The sequence below is a fragment of the Panthera onca genome, chromosome E2 (assembly GCF_046562875.1).
Source record: "Panthera onca isolate mPanOnc1 chromosome E2, mPanOnc1 haplotype 2, whole genome shotgun sequence".
Taxonomy (NCBI): domain Eukaryota; kingdom Metazoa; phylum Chordata; class Mammalia; order Carnivora; family Felidae; genus Panthera; species Panthera onca.
The window spans coordinates 47,074,993-47,094,093 of NC_138353.1; the positions used below are offsets into that span (position 1 = coordinate 47,074,993).

At 43.6% G+C, this 19,101-nt stretch overlaps 1 protein-coding gene across 2 annotated transcripts in view; it reads right to left on the minus strand.

Moving 5' to 3' along the window:
• IST1 (IST1 factor associated with ESCRT-III) overlaps positions 1-19,101 on the minus strand; it is a 38,375-nt gene that overhangs the window by 18,894 nt on the left and 380 nt on the right. The gene's annotated exons all lie outside the window — the stretch shown is intronic.

Genomic DNA, 19,101 nt, shown 5'->3' on the forward strand with positions numbered 1-19,101 from the left:
TTGAGGAACTGGAAAGGGGTCCTCTGGTGGGGACAGAAAGTGGGTCAACTACATCAAACCAGGAATACCAACTCACCTGGGAAAAGACAGTTATCACACATCAATGCTGAGATTACACAGATGTTGGAACTGTGAATTAAATGACAAAGACTTTATGCGGCGTCTGGGTGGCTCAGGTCATGATCTCGGGAATTTGAGCCCTGCATAAGGCTCTGTGCTGACAGCTCAGCGCATGACACCTGCTTTGGATTCTGTCTCCCTCTCTCTCTTCCCCTCCCCTGCTCCAGCTCATCTCTCTCTCTCCCTCACAAAAAAAATAAACACTGAAAAAAAAATTACAAATAAAAAAAAAAAAAATGAGGGAGACTTTATAAAGCAACTGCTATAAAAAATGCTGCAACAGGGGTACGTGGGTGGCTCAGTTGGTTGAGTGTCCAACTTTGGCTCAGGTCATGATCTCAGGTCATGAGTTCGAGCCCCGAATCGGGCTCTGCGCTGACAGCTTGCAGGCTGGAGCCTGCTTCGTATTCTGTGTCTCTTTCTCTCTCTCTGCTCCTCCCCTGCTTGTGCTCTGTCTCTCTTAAAAATAAACATTAAAAAAACATTTTTAAAAAATGCTGCAAAAAGGTGAATACTCTTGAAATAAATGGATATAAAGTCTCAGAAAAGAAATAAAAGATACAAAGAGGAAACAGAAACTTTAGAACTGAAAAAGACAGTAACCAAGGTAAGAAACTCACTGGTGGGCTCAGTAGCAGAATAGAAATGACAGAGGACAGAGCCAGGGCACTTGGAAGATAGATCAATCAATACAGAGTAGCCAATCTGAAAAAGAGATTTAATTTTTTTTTTTTAAAAAGTGAACAAAGTATCAGAGACCTGTAGCACAACAGCAAAAGCCCTCAGCGTCCCAGAAAGATGGAAAAAAATAGTGTGGTACCCAAAAATTGTAAAAAACTATAGGCTGAAAACTGCAAATTTAGCAAAAAGCTTAAATCTACAGATTGAAAAAGCTTAGGAAATTCAAATCAGAATAAACCCAAAGAAATGTATGCCCAGACTCATAATCAAACTGCTGAAAGCTAAAGACAAATTTGTAAAATACTGAAAGCAGCCAGAGAAAAATGCATTGCCTATTCTATTCAATGACCATGAATTTCACTTCAGAAACCATGGAAGCCAAAAAGTGGAATAGTATTTCTAAACTGCTGAAAGAACTGTTTGCCAGGAATTGTATATCCACTGAAAATATTCTTCAGAAATAAAGGTGAAATAAAGTCATTTTCACATGAAGGAAAACTAATAAAAGAATTTGTCACCAAACCTGCTCTAAAGAAGTTTTCCAGGCAGAAGGAAATGATATCAAAAGGAAACTTGGAAGATTAAAATAAAGGAAGAAATGGCAAATATCTGGGAAATCTAACAGATGACTCTTGAGTCTCTTAAAATTTATTTTACAGTTAAAAGCAAAACTAGTAACATTGTCTAATGCGGTTTTTGAAGTATACAGATGTAATGCATAAGTACAACATAATGAACTAAAAGCTAAAACATGATGTTTCTGTATTCCACAATAAATAAATGGCAAAATACTGACTACAAGTAGACTGTGAAAGTACATCTATTATAATCCCTAGAGTGACCTATAAACCATTCCATACAAAAAAATACCAAAAAACTTGTGACTTTAAACTAGAATACTAAAGTGTTCAAATAACCCCAAAGGCAGGAAAGAAGAAACAGAAAGAAAAACAGAGGAATAGAAAACATAATAAAATGGACCTAAATTCAATGGACCTAATTACGTAGAAATGGTCTAAAACAACAATTTAAAGACAGAGATTGTCCGAATCATCCAAAAAATGGTCCATCTATATACTATCAAAACAAGAAACTCACTTTGATATAATGAATATATTAAAAGTAAAAGGATGAGGGGCACCTGGGTGGCTCAGTCAGTTAAGCGTCTGACTTCAGCTCAGGTCATGATCTCGCAGTTCATGAGTTCAAGCCCCGCATCAGGCTGTCTGCTCTCATCACAGAGCCCATTTCAGATCCTCTGACTCCCTCTCTCTCTGCCCCCTCCCATATTCACACTTACCTGTCTCTCAAAAATAAACATTTAAAAAATAAAAAGCAAAAGTAAAAGGATGAAAAGGGGTGTATCATGCAAACATAGAAAAAAAAAAGTTGGAAGTTTCTATCTTTTGACACCCCTCCACCTATTTTAGTACAAACTTCCAGTTGTAAAATAAAGTCATGAGGAAGTAAATGTAGGGATTAGTTAATAATACTACACTGCATATTTGAAAGTTGCTGAGAATAGATCTTAAAATTTGTTATGAGACGCCTGGGTGGCTCAGTTAGTTAAGCATCTGACTCGATTTTGGCTCAGGTCATGATCTCAGGGTTTGTGAGTTTGAGCCCTGACTGGGCTCTGTGCTGATGGTGCAGAACCTACTTGGGATTCATATTCATTCTCTCTCTCTCTCTCTCTCTCTCCCCCTCCCTCTCTCTCTCTCCCCTTCTCTCTCTCAAAATAAATAAATTAAAAAATAAACTAAAGAAAAAAAAGGGGGGGAACAGGGCACCTGGGTGGCTCAGTAGGTTACGTGTCTGACTCTTTATTTCAGCTCAGGTCATGATCACACAGTTCTTGAGTTCAAGTCCCAACAATTGCACAGTCAGTGCAGAGCCTGCTTGGGATTCTCTCTCTCTTTGCCCCTTCCCACTTGTGCTCTTACTCTAAGTAAACAAAAAAAACTTAAAAAAAAAAAAAAGTTAAAAAAGAAAAAAAATAAAGGGGCACCTGGGTGGCTCAGTTGGTGAAGTGTCTAACTTCAGCTCAGATCTTGGCTCAGGTTCATGGGATTCTCTCCCTCTCTGTGCTCCTCCCCTGCTTGCCTCCCTCCTCCCCACTCCCCTCCACCAATAATAAATTAAAAAGAAAAAAGTTAAAGTTAGTTGTAGAGACTATATTAATTTTAGACCAAGTAGTTTTCAGAACAAGGAAAACGAAGAATAGAAAAGGAACATTAAATAATGATAAAAAAGTGAATTTACCAAGGAAATACAACAATCCTAATAATAAATGCACCTAAAAGTAATGCTTTAAAATACATGAAACAAAAACTGACAGGAAAGGAGAAATAAATCCCTAATTACAGATGGAGACTTCCACATGCCTTCCTCAGTAACTGATCAAACTGGTGGAATATCAGCAAGGAAATACAAAAACTGTATCTCATTGATAATTACTAAACACTCCAGCCAACCCAGTAATCATGTACATGGAAAACACTTGAATGTAGACCATATCCTAGGCTAAAAAAAAAAAACCTTAACAGAACACAACAGAAGTCACACAGAGTATGATCTTAAACCATATGGTGAGAGACTAAGAGAAAAATTACCAGGTGTACTCACAACTGCAAAGAAAAGACCCCCCCCCCCCCCCCCCCGCCGTTCCCAGAACCAGCTGACCTAAAGGTAGGAACCAATCAAGTTCTGCTGAGTGTTCAAATTTAAATGTCAACCAATAACAGCTCTGTAACCGCAAAAAAAACCCTAACTTGTTTGTGCCTGTCTATAAAAGAAGCTGTAAGATTCTCGCTCGGGGCCTCTTAGCGTCACCGGCAACGAGAGCGCGGAGGACCGGGTTCGAACCTACAATAAATGACCCTTGCCGCTTGGCTTTGACTCTGGACTCTGGTGGTTTGTTTTCGGGGGGTCTCTCGAATCGGGGAATATCATTTGGGGGCTCATCCGGGATCCCCCCCAAACCCACCAGACCCCAAGTCAACGGGTCATCCCTGAGACCGATCGGTAAGTGAGCCGGCTCTGTCTGTTTCTGTTTGTTCGTTTCTGGCTCTCCCACGCGGGATCTGTATCGGTGACTGACACAGCCCTGGCGGACGCGCTATAGGGCAGTTGGTCAGGTCCAGTAGGAGACGTCCACTGGCACCCGTCTGGGGCACCTTTTTGGGCCCATCGGAATTTTTCTGTTCGGGTGGCGGACACCTGAAACGCGCTAGCGATCTAAGTGTTGTGTTCTCTATTCTATAACCTTTAAGTGTTAAACTCCTTCTCTTTCACAGATGACCTGGCCTGGCCCAGCCAGCAATCCTCATAACTTTACTGTTTCTCCTTTTAATCCTTTCCTCCACCTCCAGGATACAGATGGGCCAATCTCAAAGCACTCCTCTTTCTCTCCTCGTTGCTAACTTCAGGGATGTTAGAACCAGAGGACAGACTTTGAGTTTAGACATCCGGCGGGGAAAATTAATAACCCTCTGCTGCTCCAAATGGCCAACCTTCGGTGTTGGATGGCCAACCGAAGGAACTTTCTGCCTCCCTATAATTGCTAAGGTGAAATCAAAGATTTTTCTACTGGGTCGCGAGGGACACCCGGATCAGATTCCCTACATTCTTGTATGGCGGAATTTAGTGGAAAATCCACCCCCTTGGTTGGCCCCCTTCCTATCCTCGGGAACGTGTAAGGTCCTTGCCATGCGGCCTGCAGATCCCCGAAAATCAAGGACTCCAGCCACGCCCTTGTATCCCATATTGCCCGATAGTCAGGACCTACGATCCCTAGACCCTCCACCCTATCATCCCCCTCCCCTCGTACCCCAGGCCCTGCCCGTAGCAGCCGCCCCACCAGTCGCCCCGCTAGTTGCCCCCCCAGGGGAACGGGGAGGACAGGAAGCGGAACAGCTGCTGGAACCAGGAGGATGGGAGGCAGCAGCCACGCCGGGCCCCATTGAAAACAACCACAAGGGGCCAGCCGGCCGAACCCGCGGGCGCACCCAGCATGAGCCAAACCCTCGCCTCCCCGACTCCACTGTGGCCCTACCCCTGCGGGAAATAGGACCCCCCGATGAAACAGACAACCCCCGACTCCAGTATTGGCCCTTTTCCACCAGTGACCTTTATAACTGGAAAACACAGAACGCTCGATTCTCTGATAACCCTAAAGACCTAATAGCTCTTTTAGACAGTGTCATGTTCACCCACCAGCCCACCTGGGACGACTGTCAGCAGCTCCTCCGCATCCTGTTCACTACAGAGGAGCGAGAGAGGATCCAATTAGAAGCAAGAAAGCTGGTTCCCGGAGACGACGGTCGGCCGACATCTGACCCTGACCTCATTAACGCGGCTTTCCCCCTAACCAGACCTCCACAGGACGAATGGGACTACAACACGGCAGAAGGTAGGGGAAGGCTACTCATTTATCGCCCAGACTCTGATGGCGGGTCTCCAGGCTGCAGCTCGCAAGCCCACCAATTTGGCTAAAGTATATTCGGTCATACAGGGAAAGGCAGACAGTCCAGCTGCTTACTTAGATTAATGGAAGGCTTTAGGCAGTTTACCCCCATGGATCCACAAGTCCCTGAGAACCAGGCTGCTGTCGTTATGTCCTTTGTAAATCAAGCAGCTCCTGACATTAAGAAAAAAAACTCCAAAGGCTAGAGGATTTAGAAGGTAAACAGATCCAGGATCTGCTCCGTATAGCACAACGGGTCTACAACAACAGGGACGCCCCAGAAGAGAGACAGATCAAGGCCACAGAGAAAATGACTAAAGTCCTGGGCGCTATAGTCCAGAAAGAACAGCCACCCCCAGAAGGCACTCAAACAACACGCCCTCCCAGGTGGCCGTAACTTCAGAAACCGAGGTGATTTGGGCAGAAGCCCGACACCCCCCGGAACCTCGGCCCAGAAGGCTGAACTAATAGCCTTAACCCAGGCCCTAAAATTAGGGAGAGACCGCAAGCTAACCGTGTACACAGATAGCCGATATGCCTTTGCCACCGCTCATGTACATGGGGCGATATACAGAGAACGGGGGCTCCTCACAGCTGAAGGGAAAGACATCAAAAATAAGAGATTCTAGCCCTGCTAGCAGCCTTATGGGAACCCAAAAAGCTAGCGATTGTGCATTGCCCAGGACACCAGAAGACAACCGACCCAGTTTCCTGGGGCAACAATTTGGCTGATCAGACTGCAAAAAACATAGCTCGGCCCCCAGCACAATTACTGACCCTACAGCTGCCAGACCCCGGACCCTGGGAATTGCCCCCCAGCCCTGAGTATTCAGAAAGCAACATTCAATGTATGAGTAAACTTCCTATGACCGGAATCAAAGATGGCTGGTGGAGAGACTCCAAAAGCGGCATTACACTCCCAGATAAACTAGGATGGCAAGTTCTAGAGCGGATCCATCCCAGCACCCACTTAGGTTCCCGGCAAATCTTGGACTTACGGAGACAGACTGGACTAAAAATCAGAAATGTCTCTGATAAGGTTGATCAAGTAGTCACTAAATGTACAGTGTGCCAACTCAACAACGCGAGTAGCAATTCTCAGACAACAACAGTAAGACAAAGAGGGAGCAGACCGGGGACCTACTGGGAAGTAGATTTCACTGAGGTAAAACCAGGAAAATATGGATATAAGTATTTGATAGCTTTTGTAGATACCTTTTCAGGATGGACTGAAGCCTTTCCAACCAAGAATGAAACGGCGCAGATTGTAGCCAAAAAGATCCTAGAAGAAATCCTGCCCAGGTATGGTTTTCCAGTAATGATAGGGTCAGACAATGGACCTGCATTCGTCTCTAAGGTAAGTCAGGGACTGGCTTCCATACTTGGGGCTGATGGGAAATTACATTGTGCATACCGACCCCAAAGCTCAGGACAGGTAGAGAGAATGAACAGAACATTAAAGGAGACCCTAACCAAATTGACCATGGAGACTGGCGCTGATTGGGTGGTCCTTCTCCCCTCTCTGTTCAGGGTGCGTAATTCCCCATACAAACTGGGACTCACACTCTATGAAATAATACATGGTAGACCACCCCCCATCATCCCTAACTTAAAAGATAACCTTGTCAAAGCTGAGAACGATAATAGTCTTGAATTCTTGTTCTCCCTACAAGCCTTGCACAGGGTCCATGAAGATGTATGGCCCAAATTAAAGGAACTCTATGAGACTGGACCCCCGCCTATTCCACATCAATTCCGGCCAGGGGATTGGGTCCTCGTCAAACGTCATCGGCAGGGAACTCTGGAGCCCAGATGGAAAGGACCCTCCCAGGTCATCCTGACAACGCCTACTGCCATCAAAGTAGACGGAATCACCACCTGGATCCATTTCGCCCACGCCAAACCAGTGGACCCGTTCTCAGACCTCATCGGACCTTCAAAGACAACCTGGACTGTTGATCGGACTAAGGACAATCCTTTAAAATTGACCCTACGCCGCCAACGGACTGAGCCGTAACTATGGTACTTGCCCTCCTCTTGATTGTTCTGCAAATTCTGTCTGTAAATCCAAACCCCCACAACCCCTATAATTTGACATGGGAAATTACTAATTTAGAGACTCATGAAGTCTACAACAAAACCCTAGGAACTGCCCCATTAAATACCTGGTGGCCAGATTTATATTTTAATTTAGAAAAAATTAGTCCATTAGAAGAAATGGAAGGAGGTAAATGGAGGCAACTGCAAAGGAGGGTATCAATAAGTAGAAATGGATTTTATGCATGTCCGGGATTTAGGACCGGGGCGATGAGGCACACATGTGTAGGGTTTGAAACCCTCTATTGAGCAGCCTGGAGTTGCGTCACCTCCAATGATGGGGAAGGGAAGTGGGAAGTAAAACCCCAATTTATTGAAATGTCCTATGTCCAACCATCTACCCGCACCAGGTATGATGAAAACTGTAACCTTATTCGTGTAAGATTTACAGAGGAGGGGAAAAAGGACAGGCGGTGGGTCTCAGGACTCACTTGGGGACTCTACTTATATCAATATCCCCTCTTTGGGACTGCCATTCAAATAAAATTAAAAGTCTCCCCTCTTGTACAACCGGTGGGGCCAAATCAGGTATTAGAAAAAAAAAAAAAAGAGAGACGAGCCTATCCCCAGGCAGATCCCCACTACTCCCTCCAGCAGGACCCCCGTCCTTATCCCAGGAGTAAAAGCACAAGCTGTCCAAGAAAATCAGAACCCAGAAGGCATAGACTCCCTATGGAAATTGCTAACAGCAGCGTATGAGGCCTTAAACCGATCGGACCCTGAGGCATCAAGGGCCTGCTGGCTATGTTATGATATAAAACCCCCCTTCTATGAAGCCATAGGTCTAGCTGCCCCTTTTTCACAGTCAGGAGAAGAGTCGTCAGCAGCTTGCAAGTGGAATCGAAAGGGCCCCGGCCTCACACTGCAAGCGGTCATTGGCAATGGGACTTGTATAGGAAAGGTCCCCTCTAGCCATATCCAGCTCTGTGCCCCGACTAATTACTCTATGGATGAATCTAAATGGATAGTTCCAGCTCCTGACAGTTGGTGGATTTGTTCTAAGACAGGGCTCACCCCATGTGTTAGCAGAGATGTTTTTAATTCGTCACCCGAATATTGTATCATGGTATTAATATTTCCAAAGGTTATTTACCACCGAGAAAATGTTGTATATGATCTGTGGGCAGAAGGGACGGAAGCAAGAGAGTCAATAAGAACAAAACGGGAACCCTTTACAGCCATAACCTTGGCCACCTTATTCGGCCTCAGTACCATAGGGGCAGGAACAGGGATCTCATCACTAGCCATCCAGCACCAAGGGTTCAATAGCCTAAGGGCAGCCATTGATGAGGATATAGCCAGACTTGAGGACTCAATCTCGCACCTCGAAAAATCTCTGACCTCCCTTTCTGAAGTGGTCCTACAGAACCGAAGGGGGCTAGATCTAGTCTTCCTCCAACAGGGAGGTTTATGTGCAGCCTTAAGAGAAGAATGTTGTTTTTATGCTGACCACACCGGAGTAGTCCGAGAGTCCATGGCTAAAGTTAGAGAAGGCCTGGCCAAACGGAAGCGTGAACGAGAACAACAACAAGGCTGGTTTGAGTCTTGGTTCAATCAGTCCCCATGGCTAGCCACCCTGCTTTCTGCTCTAGCTGGGCCCCTTATACTCCTTCTCCTCCTCACCTTCGGGCCTTATATTATTAATAAACTAGTTGCCTTTATCAAAGACCGAGTGAACACGATCCAACTGATGGTCCTTAGGACCCAATACCAACCTGTCATTACCGAAACATTTGAGTCAGACACATAAGATCCAAGATTGGCTCTTAAGGCACCAAAGAAAGGGGGGAATGAGAGACTAAGAGAAAAATTACCAGGTGTACTCACAACTGCAAAGAAAACACCTCCCCCCCGCCCCCCCCCGCCCCCCCCCACTCCCACCGTTCCCAGAACCAGCCAGGGCGTGTCCGGTTGTGGTCTGACCTAAAGGTGGGAACCAATCAAGTTCTGCTGAGTGGTTTGAAAAAAAGGAGGGAACCAATCAAGTTCTGCTGAGTGTTCAAATTTAAATGTCAACCAATAACAGCTCTGTAACCGCAAAAAAATCCCTAACTTGTTTGTGCCTGTCTATAAAAGAAGCTGTAAGATCCTCGCTCGGGGCCTCTTAGCATCACCGGCAACGAGTGCGTGGAGGACCGGGTTCGAACCTGCAATAAATGACCCTTGCTACTTGGCTTTGACTCTGGACTCTGGTGGTTTGTTTTCGGGGGGTCTCTCGAATCGGGGCATATCAATGGAACTGAACTAGATAGTACTCAGTAACAACAAAACACAGCAGAAAATCTCCAAACACCTGGAAATTAACAACACACTTCTACATAATCCATGGGTCAAAGAGGAAGTTGCAAGCAGAAACATTTTATTTAATTAAAAAAAAATTTTTAATGTTTATTCATTTTTGAGAGACAGAGAGCATGAATGGGGAAAAGGTAGAGAGAGACAAAGGGAGACACAGAATCCCAAGTAGGCTCCAGGCTCTGCACTGGCATCCGAGACGGACACAGGGCTCAAACCCACAAACCGTGAGAACCTGAGCTGAAGTTAGACGCTTAACCAACTGAACCACCCAGGCACCCTAAGCAGAAACATTTTTAAAGGTATGAACTACAAGATAATGAAAATATTGAAACTTGTACATGTAGCTTAAAAAGTAGTCCTGGTGCACGTGGGTGGTTCAGTCGGTTAAGCATCAGACTTCAGCTCAGGTTGTGATCTCTTTGTGAATTCCAGCCCTGCATTGGGCTCTGTGCTGATGGCTGGAATCCGAGCCTGCCTGCTTCAGCTTTTGTGTCTCCCTCTCTCTGCCCCTCCCCCACTCACACTCTGTCTCTCTCAAAAATAAATAAACTTAGAAAAAAATTTAAGGGGTGCCTGGGTGGCTCAGTCGGTTGAGCATCCAACTTCAGCTCAGGTCATGATCTCACCGTTATGAGGTTGAGCCCCACTTCAGGTTCTCTTTTGTCAGCACAGAGACTGCTTCAGATCATCTGTCTCCCTCTCTCTGCCCCTCCCTGACTCATGCTCACTTGCTCGCTCTCTCTCAAAAATAAATTTAACTTAAAATTTAAAAAGTTAAAAATTAAATAAAAATTGGCAAATTTGGGGGCACCTGGCTGGCTCAGCCAGTAGAGCATGTGACTCTTGACCTCAGGGTGGTGAGTTCGAGTCCCATGTTGTCCATAAAGATTACTTTAAAAAATTGATACATCGGGGCGCCTGGGTGGCGCAGTCGGTTAAGCGTCCGACTTCAGCCAGGTCATGATCTCGCGGTCCGTGAGTTCGAGCCCCGCGTCAGGCTCTGGGCTGATGGCTCGGAGCCTGGAGCCTGTTTCCGATTCTGTGTTTCCCTCTCTCTCTGCCCCTCCCCCGTTCATGCTCTGTCTCTCTCTGTCCCAAAAATAAATAAAAAACGTTGAAAAAAAAAAAAAAATGGATACATCTATAGCAAACTGGCAAAAAAAAAAGGGGGGGGGGACACAAAATATCAGGAATGAAGAGGGAAATGTCATTACAGATCCTACAGACATTAATTAAAAGGGGACATTATTAGGGTGCCTGGGTGGCTCAAGTCAGTTGAGCGTCTGAATTCAGCTCAAGTCATTATCTCATGGTTTGTGGGTTCGAGCCCCACGTCAGGATCTGTGCTGACAGCTCGGAGTCTGGAGCCTGCTTCAGATTCTGTGTCTTCCTCTCTCTCTGACCCTCCCCTGCTCACACACTCTCACTCACTCTCTCTCTCTCTCTCTAAATAAACATTAAAAAAAGGGGGGGGGGGGATATTATTATCAAATTATGCCTATAAATTCAAATGAGTCAAGAATGGACAAATCTCTTATGCTTAATTTACCAAAATCAACAGAAAAAGAAAACGTAACAGGGGCGCCTGGGTGGCTCAGTCGGTTGAGAGTCTGACTTCGGCTCAGGTCACGATCTCCCGGTTTGTGAGTTCGAGCCCCGCGTCAGGCTCTGTGCTGACAGCTCAGAGCCTGGAGCCTGTTTCAGATTCTATGTCTCCCTCTCTCTCTGACCCTCCCGTTCATGCTGTCTCTCTCTCTGTCAAAAATAAATAAACATTAAAAAAAATTTTTTTAATAAAAAATAAATAAACTGTAAGATATGCAAACATCTATAATACAAACCCTATGAAAGGATTATAACTAGTGATTACAAAACTATTTCTCAGTATTCTACCTTGTTTATATACAGGCATACCTCTTTTTATTGCACTTCTCACACTGCATTTTTTACAACTTGAGGGTTTGTAACCCTGCATTAAGCAAGTCTATCAGCACCATTATTTCAAAAGCATTTGCTTACTTCAAGTCTGTGCCACATTTTGTTAATTCTCACAATATTTCAAACTTTTTCATTATTATTACGTTTGTTATGGTGACGAGTGATCAGTGACGTTTGATGTTAATATTTCAACTGTAACTGGGGTGCCACCAATCACTCCACCACCACTCCAATGTAAGACACTGAACTTTGTAAGTGTGTGTGTTCTGACTGTTCCACCAACCAGCCATTCCCCCATCTTTCTCCCTTTGCTTAAGCATCCCTATTCCCCAAGAAACAATACTAAAATCAGGCCAATCAATAACCCTACAACGGCCTCTAAGTGTTCAAGGAAAAGAAGAATCATATGCCTCTCACTGTAAATCAAAAACTACAAATGATTAAACTCAATAAGGAAAACACGTCAAAAGCTGAGACAGGCCGAAAGCTGGGTTTCTTGCACCAGTTAGTCAAGTGGTAAATGCAAGGGAAAAGTTCTTAAAGGAAATGAAAAGTGTTACCCCACTGAAGACACAAATAAGAAAGTAAAACAGCCTTACTGCTGACATGGAGAACGTTTTAGTGGTCTGGATGGATAAAAGATCAAACCAGCCACAACATTCCCTAAACCAAAGCCTAATCCAGAGGAAGATCCTAACTCTCCTCAATTCTACAAATTGAGAGAGGAGAGGAAGCTGCAGAAAAAAACCCTGAACCTCGAAGAGGTTGATTCATGAGGTTTAAAGAAAGAAGCCATTTCCCTAACATACAAGTGCTGATGTAGAAGCTGCAAAAAGTTATCCAGAAGATGTAGTTAAGATAATCAATGAAGGTGACTAAAACAACAGATTTTCAACATAGATGAAATGGCCTTACACTGGAAAGAGATGCCATCTAGGACCTCTATAGCTGAAGAGAAGTCAATGCCTGGATTCAAAGCTTCAAAGGAAAGGCTGACTCTTGTTAGGGGCTAATATAGCCAGTGACTTTAAGTTGAAACCAATGCTCATTTACCATTCTAAAAATCCTAGGGCCCTTAAGAATTACACTAAATCTGGGGGCCTGGGTGGGTCAGTCAGTTGAGTATCTGACTTCAGCTCAGGTCATGATCTCATGGTTTGCGAGTTCGAGCCCCACATTGGGCTGTGTTGACAGCTCAGAGCCTGGAGTCTGCTTTGGGTTCTGTGTCCCTCCCTCGCTCATGCTGGTTGTCTTTATTTCTCTTTCTCTCTCTCTCTCTCTCTCTAAGATTAAATAAAACATTAAAAAAAAAATTATGCCAAATCTAGGGGAGCCTGGGTGGCCCAGGCAGTTACCCGCTTGACTTTGCCTCAGGTCATGATCTTGTGGTTTGTGAGTTTAAACCCCACATTGGGCTCTGTGCTGACAGCGCAGAGCCTGCTTGGGATTCTCTCTCTCTCTCTCTCTCTCTCTCTCTCTCAAAATTAAATAAAACTTGGAAAAAAACACAAAGAATTATGCTAAATCTACTCTACCTGTGCTCTATAAATGGAACAACAAAGCCTGGATGATAGCACATCTGTTTATAACATGGCTTATTAAATATTTTAAGCTCACCACTGAGACCTACTACTCAGAACAAAAAGATTCCTTTCAAACATGACTGTTCATTAACAACACACCTGGTCACCCAAGAACTCTGATAGAGATGTATGAGATTAATGTTTCCAATGCCTGCTAATACAACATCCATTCTGCAGCCCCTGGATCAAGGGGTAATTTCAACTTTCAAGTCTTATTACTATTTTCTTTAGTATTTAAAAAAAAAAATTTTTTTAACGTTTATTTTTGAGAGAGAGAGACACAGAGTGCTAGCTGAAGAGGGGCAGAGAGAGGGAGACACAGAATCTGAAGTGGGCTCCAGGCTCTGAGCTGTCAGCACAGAGCCCAATGAGGGGCATGAACTCACAAACAGTGAGGTCACAACCTGAGCCAAAGTCGGTCGCTCAAATGACTGAGTCACCCAGGTGACCCTCAAATCTTATTATTTAAGAAATACATCTTACATGGCTAGAGCTGCCATAGAGAGTGACTCCCCTCATGGACTTGGGCAAAGTTAATCAAAAACCTTCTAGGAAGTATTCACCATCCTAGATGCCACTAAGAACATTTGATTTGTGATTCATGTCGAGAGGGTAAAATATCCATATTAACAGTAATTTGGAAAACACTGATTCTAAACTTTGACGGGTTTGAGACTTTAGTGGAGGAAGTAACTGCAAGTGTATAAAGAGCAAAACTAGTAAAATTAAAAGGGGAGCCTGAAGATGTGGCTGAATTGCTGCAATTTCATGATAAAAACTGATGAGAAGTTGTTTCTTTTTTTTTTTAAGTTAATTTATTTATTTACTTAAGCAATTTCTACACTCAATGTGGGGCTCAAACTCAAGATCAAAAGACCAAGAGTCACATGCTCTTCTGACTGAGTCAGCCAGGTACCCCGAGACGTGATCCTCATAAACAAACCACGTTCTTTAGTGGTTTCTTGAGATGAATTCTACTCCTGGTGAAGACGCTGTGATTGTTGACATGACAACAAAGAATTTAGGATATTACATAAACTTAGTTGATAAAGCAGCAACAGGGTTTGAGAGGACTGACCCAAATTTTGAAAAAAACGGTCTATGGTGGGTAAAATATTATCAAACAGTATCATATGCTGAAATATTGTTCATGAAAGGAAGTCAACTGATGCAAAAACAAAAAAACAAACAAAAAAAAAAACACCCAACTCCATTACTGTCTTAAAATTTTAAGAAATTGGGGCACCTGGGTGGCTCAGTCAGTTAAGCGTCCGACTTCAGCTCAGGTCACGATCTCGCGGTCCGCAAGTTCGAGCCCTGCGTTCGGCTCTGGGCTGATGGCTCAGAGCCTGGAGCCTGCTTCCGATTCTGTGTCTCCCTCTCTCTCTGCCCCTCCCCCGTTCATGCTGTGTCTCTCTCTGTCTCAAAAATAAATAAAACGTTAAAAAAAAAATTTTTTTTTTTAAAATTTTAAGAAATTGCCGCAGCTTCAGCTTCACCTGCATCAGTTAGCAGCCATCAACATGTAGGGAGGATCCTCCAGAAGTTACAGCTTGCTGAAAGTTAGCATTTTTTTAACTTTTTTTTTTTTTTTTTTTTTTTTTGCGAGAGAGGGCATGCACTTGCACGTGTGGGGGAGGAACAGAGGGAGAAAAGAGAGAATCCTATGCAGGCTCCACGACCAGTGCGGAGCTGCATGCAGGGCTCAATCTCACAACCATGAGATCATGACCTGAGCTGAAATCAAGAATTGATGCTTAACCAACTGAGCCACCCAGGTGCCCCAGCAATAAAATTTTTAATTAAAATATATTTTTTTAGACATAATGCTACTGTACACTTAAAAGACTACAATATAAACATTAACTATTATATGTACTATGAAAACAAAAAAACTGATTTGTCTCACTTCACTGTGGTGGTCTAGAACGGAACCCACAATATCTCCAGGGAAGGCATGTACTGATCTACTAATATTTTTATTAGTGTAACACCACTATGTCACACATTGGTTCTTCCCAAATCCTCACTTTATCCCAATTCTTAACTCTGGAACAACAAATCCATCTAGTCCCTCTTTTATCATTCAGTTCCAGAAGCCTTTTAAAGGAAAATCTCTTACAAATCAAAACCACAATGAGATACCACCTCACACCTGTCAGAATGGCTAACATAAACAACTCAGGCAACAACAGATGTTGGCAAGGATGTAGAGGAAGAAGATCTCTTTTGCCCTGTGGGTGGCAATGCAAACTGGTGCAGCCACTCTGGAAAACAGTGTGGAGGTTCCTCAAAAAATTAAAAATAGAACTACCCTACGACCCAGCAATTGCACTACTAGGTATTTATCCAAGCATAGGTGTGCTGTTTTGAAGGGGCACATGCACCCCAACTTTTATAGCAGCGCTATCAACAATAGCCAAAGTATGGAAAGCACCCAAATGTCCATCAATAGATGAATGGATAAAGAAGATGTGGTATATATATATATATATACAATGGAGTATTACTCGGCACTCAAAAAAGAACAAAATCTTGCCATTTGCAACTAGATGGAACTGGATGGAACTAGAGGGTATTATGCCAGGTGAAATTAGAGAAAGACAAATATCATATGAGGACTTTAAGACACAGAACAGATGAACATAAGGGAAGGAAAGCAAAAATAATATAACAGGGAGGGGGACAAAACATAAGAGACTCTTAAACATGGAGAACAAACAGAGGGTTACTGGAGGGGATGTGGGAGGGGGGATGGGCTAAATGGGTAAGGGGCATTAAGGAATCTCCTCCTGAAATCATTGTTGCACTATATGCTAACTTGGATGTAACTTAAAAAATAAATAAAAATAAGCAGAAGTATGTAACAAGAACTTAAAAAAATGAAAATGAGTCAAAGTAAATAAAGGATAATCTCTTCATTCTGAAAAGGGGAAGGTGTAAAACCATGGATTGAGTCATTCCTCATGTTGTTTGGAGGATAAAGGTGAGACTGCTGCAGTTCACACCTGCTGCCCCAAATCATGAAGCTGCCCAAAGGTAGTAATCCTGAAAGCTCTATTGAAGTAGCTAAAAAGAGCAAAAAAGATCCTGAATTTCTAAAGGACCAGCTTTAGAGTATGTAGCTCCAAAAGTGCAGTGGGTAAGGGAGGAAGTAGAGTGAATAGTGGGCTAGAATGGTATTATGCAATATAAAAAAAAGTTTTTATATTTGAACTGTATTATTTTACTTATCTTGAATATTTCTTCCTTATAAAATAAATGATATGAACAGATTTAGGTATGACCGCTGTATTTCAGCTATGAAGATGTCACATTAAAGTACAAACAAGCTAGAAGGCATTTCCAAGTTAATATAGTCCAATCCTTAAAACCTTTCATTTAGAGAATGCCAACTTTACTATATTTTCACACAGTAAACTGTTACCTAATCTCACTGACCAAAACAAACAAAAACTTCACTGACCAAATTAATCAAGATTAAAAAATTAATAAAATAAAGGGCCACAAGACCTGTAGCATCATGTGTAACTCACAAGAAATGTATAGGCTACAGAATTCAGAGACCATCAAGATTTTCTGGAAGAAGCTATAAATACTGAAATATGTAGGAATTATTAAAGTGTTTTTTATCTTGTTTCTCAATGAAATTAGTATTTAAAAAAAAAAATCACAAAAAATTCAGTGGGTATACATTTTACCAAGTTTTTCCTCATACTGTTACAAACCTGTAATCATGCACTCTGACACTACTGAATCTTTTTATCAAGTGACACAGAATCTGTTACAGTGTTTGTAACTTTATTTTAATGGCTGCCTAATATTCCAATGAGTAATAATTTCTAAATTATTTCCCTTTCTGACATTTGTCATATAATGCTGAAATTAGTATTCATGTGCACACTACTTTTCCTGTATTTGAAATCATTTCATTAGACTATAATTTCTAGCTTTATTTTTTAAATCAGCATCGACTGCATACAGCTGGGACTTGATTCTAACTTTAAAGGAATGAGAACTTGGGGTGCCTGGGTGGCGCAGTTGGTTAACCGTCCGACTCTTGATCTCGGGCCAGGTCATGATCTCACAGTTGGTGAGTTTGAGCCCCGCATCAGGCTCTGTGCTGATGGTGCAGAGCCTGCTTGGGATTCTGTCTCTCCCTCTCTCTGTCCCTCCACTGCTCGTGCTCTCTCTCTCTCAAAATAAATAAATAAACTTAATAAAAATTAAAAAAAAAAAAAAAGGAATGAGAACTTAAGCAGACTAGAGTTGGGGATTCTGGAGGGTCCTGATCACTTAGAAGCCCAGAGGCACAGGAAGAGAATAAAAACAAGTAATTTGGACAAAACAATAACACTAGTTTAAAAATGAGAGCATTTAAGAAACTAGGTGACTTTAGGACTGCCTGGGTGGCTCAGTCTGTTAAGTGTCCAACTCTTGATCTCAGCTCAGGTCATGATCTCAAGAGTTCCAGAGACGGAGTCCCAAGTCGGGCTCTGCACTGACAGCACAGAGTCTGCTTGGGATTCTCTCTCTGCCCCTTCCTTGCTCTCTCTCTCTCTCTCTCTCTCTCAAAACAAATGAAGTTAAAAAAAAAACAAACTAGGTGACTTCGAAATGCAATACTAAAACTAAATTTTCAAAACACTCCTTTCTCTTCTAACAAAAGGATACTACCAAGTCTTCCTATCCCAGAAGATGTAATTCTGAGGAAGCTGTAAAAAAATTTCCCAGGGCACCTGGGTGTCTCAGTTAAGCCTCCGCCTACAGATTTCCGCTCAGGTCATGATCTCAAGGTTCCTGAGATGGAGCCCTTCTTGGGCTGTGCACAGACAGCACGGAGCCTACTTGGGATTCTCTCCCTCTCTCTCTTCCCCTACCCCACTGGCGTGCTCTCAAAATAAACATTTTAAAAAAAGAAAATTTCCCATAGACAACTGGAGTGTAGGTAGTCAATAAACTTCTACATGTTTACGCGCACACACACATATCTCAACCACTATTTTGTTAACATACACAAGGAGGGACACAAACAAAACAAAATTGGCTCTGAATTGATCGCTGAAGTTGGAAGAGGAGGGAATTCATTATACTGTCTACATTTGTCTGCCTGAAATTTTAATGAAAACTTAAAAATATATATGCATAATAGAGAAAACTACAAGTCCCCAAAAAGTTACTTATGACCGGCTTTTGTTTTTTATTTTACTGCAACAGAAAATGAAAGTGGTTGTCTTTCCTACTGTCTAATTGTAAACGGACCCTCCATGGATCCCTATCCTTGCAGAAGTTTACGCTGCTGGAGTTTTCAAATCCTCAACTCCGGCACCCCGGAGGAGGAGCGCTGAGAACACAAAGAGGAGAGAGACAAGGACAGGGCCTCAGGCTTCTCACAAGGTCTCTCATAACACACGTAGGGGTCTGCGAAAAGGGGCGAAGACCGCTGCTTGCTCAAAACAGAAAAAGGCCATTTTCTCTGGCCAAGGGGGCCCAAGTCCAGGGCCCCCCATCCCCCACAGACACCACCTCAGGGGGCCGCCCCGCCAGGTGGAGGCGATCAGACTGTCGCGCACACCGGAGACACCGACCTTCCCGAAGTCTCTCTGAACCAGTGGAAACGGCACAGGGGTGTCACCGAAACCGCAAAACGAGCCCTGTCACCATCGGGAGGCAGAGCCGAGGCCGTGGCGTTTCCGCCTCGAAGCAGGAATGACAACGGAAAAGTTTCGCCGCTTCAAGTAACCAAGACCAGCGGTCTCCCGAGCTGCTCGAGGCCCTGCCACGCCCCCAACCCCGGCCTCCATTAGGCCTCCCGCACCGCGGACTCTCGGGCCTGACCTCGGGCCTGACCCCCAAACCCAGGATCCTTCCCTTTCTCAACTGCCACCTGGGGGTCGTCTGAACCCCAGATTTGGGACT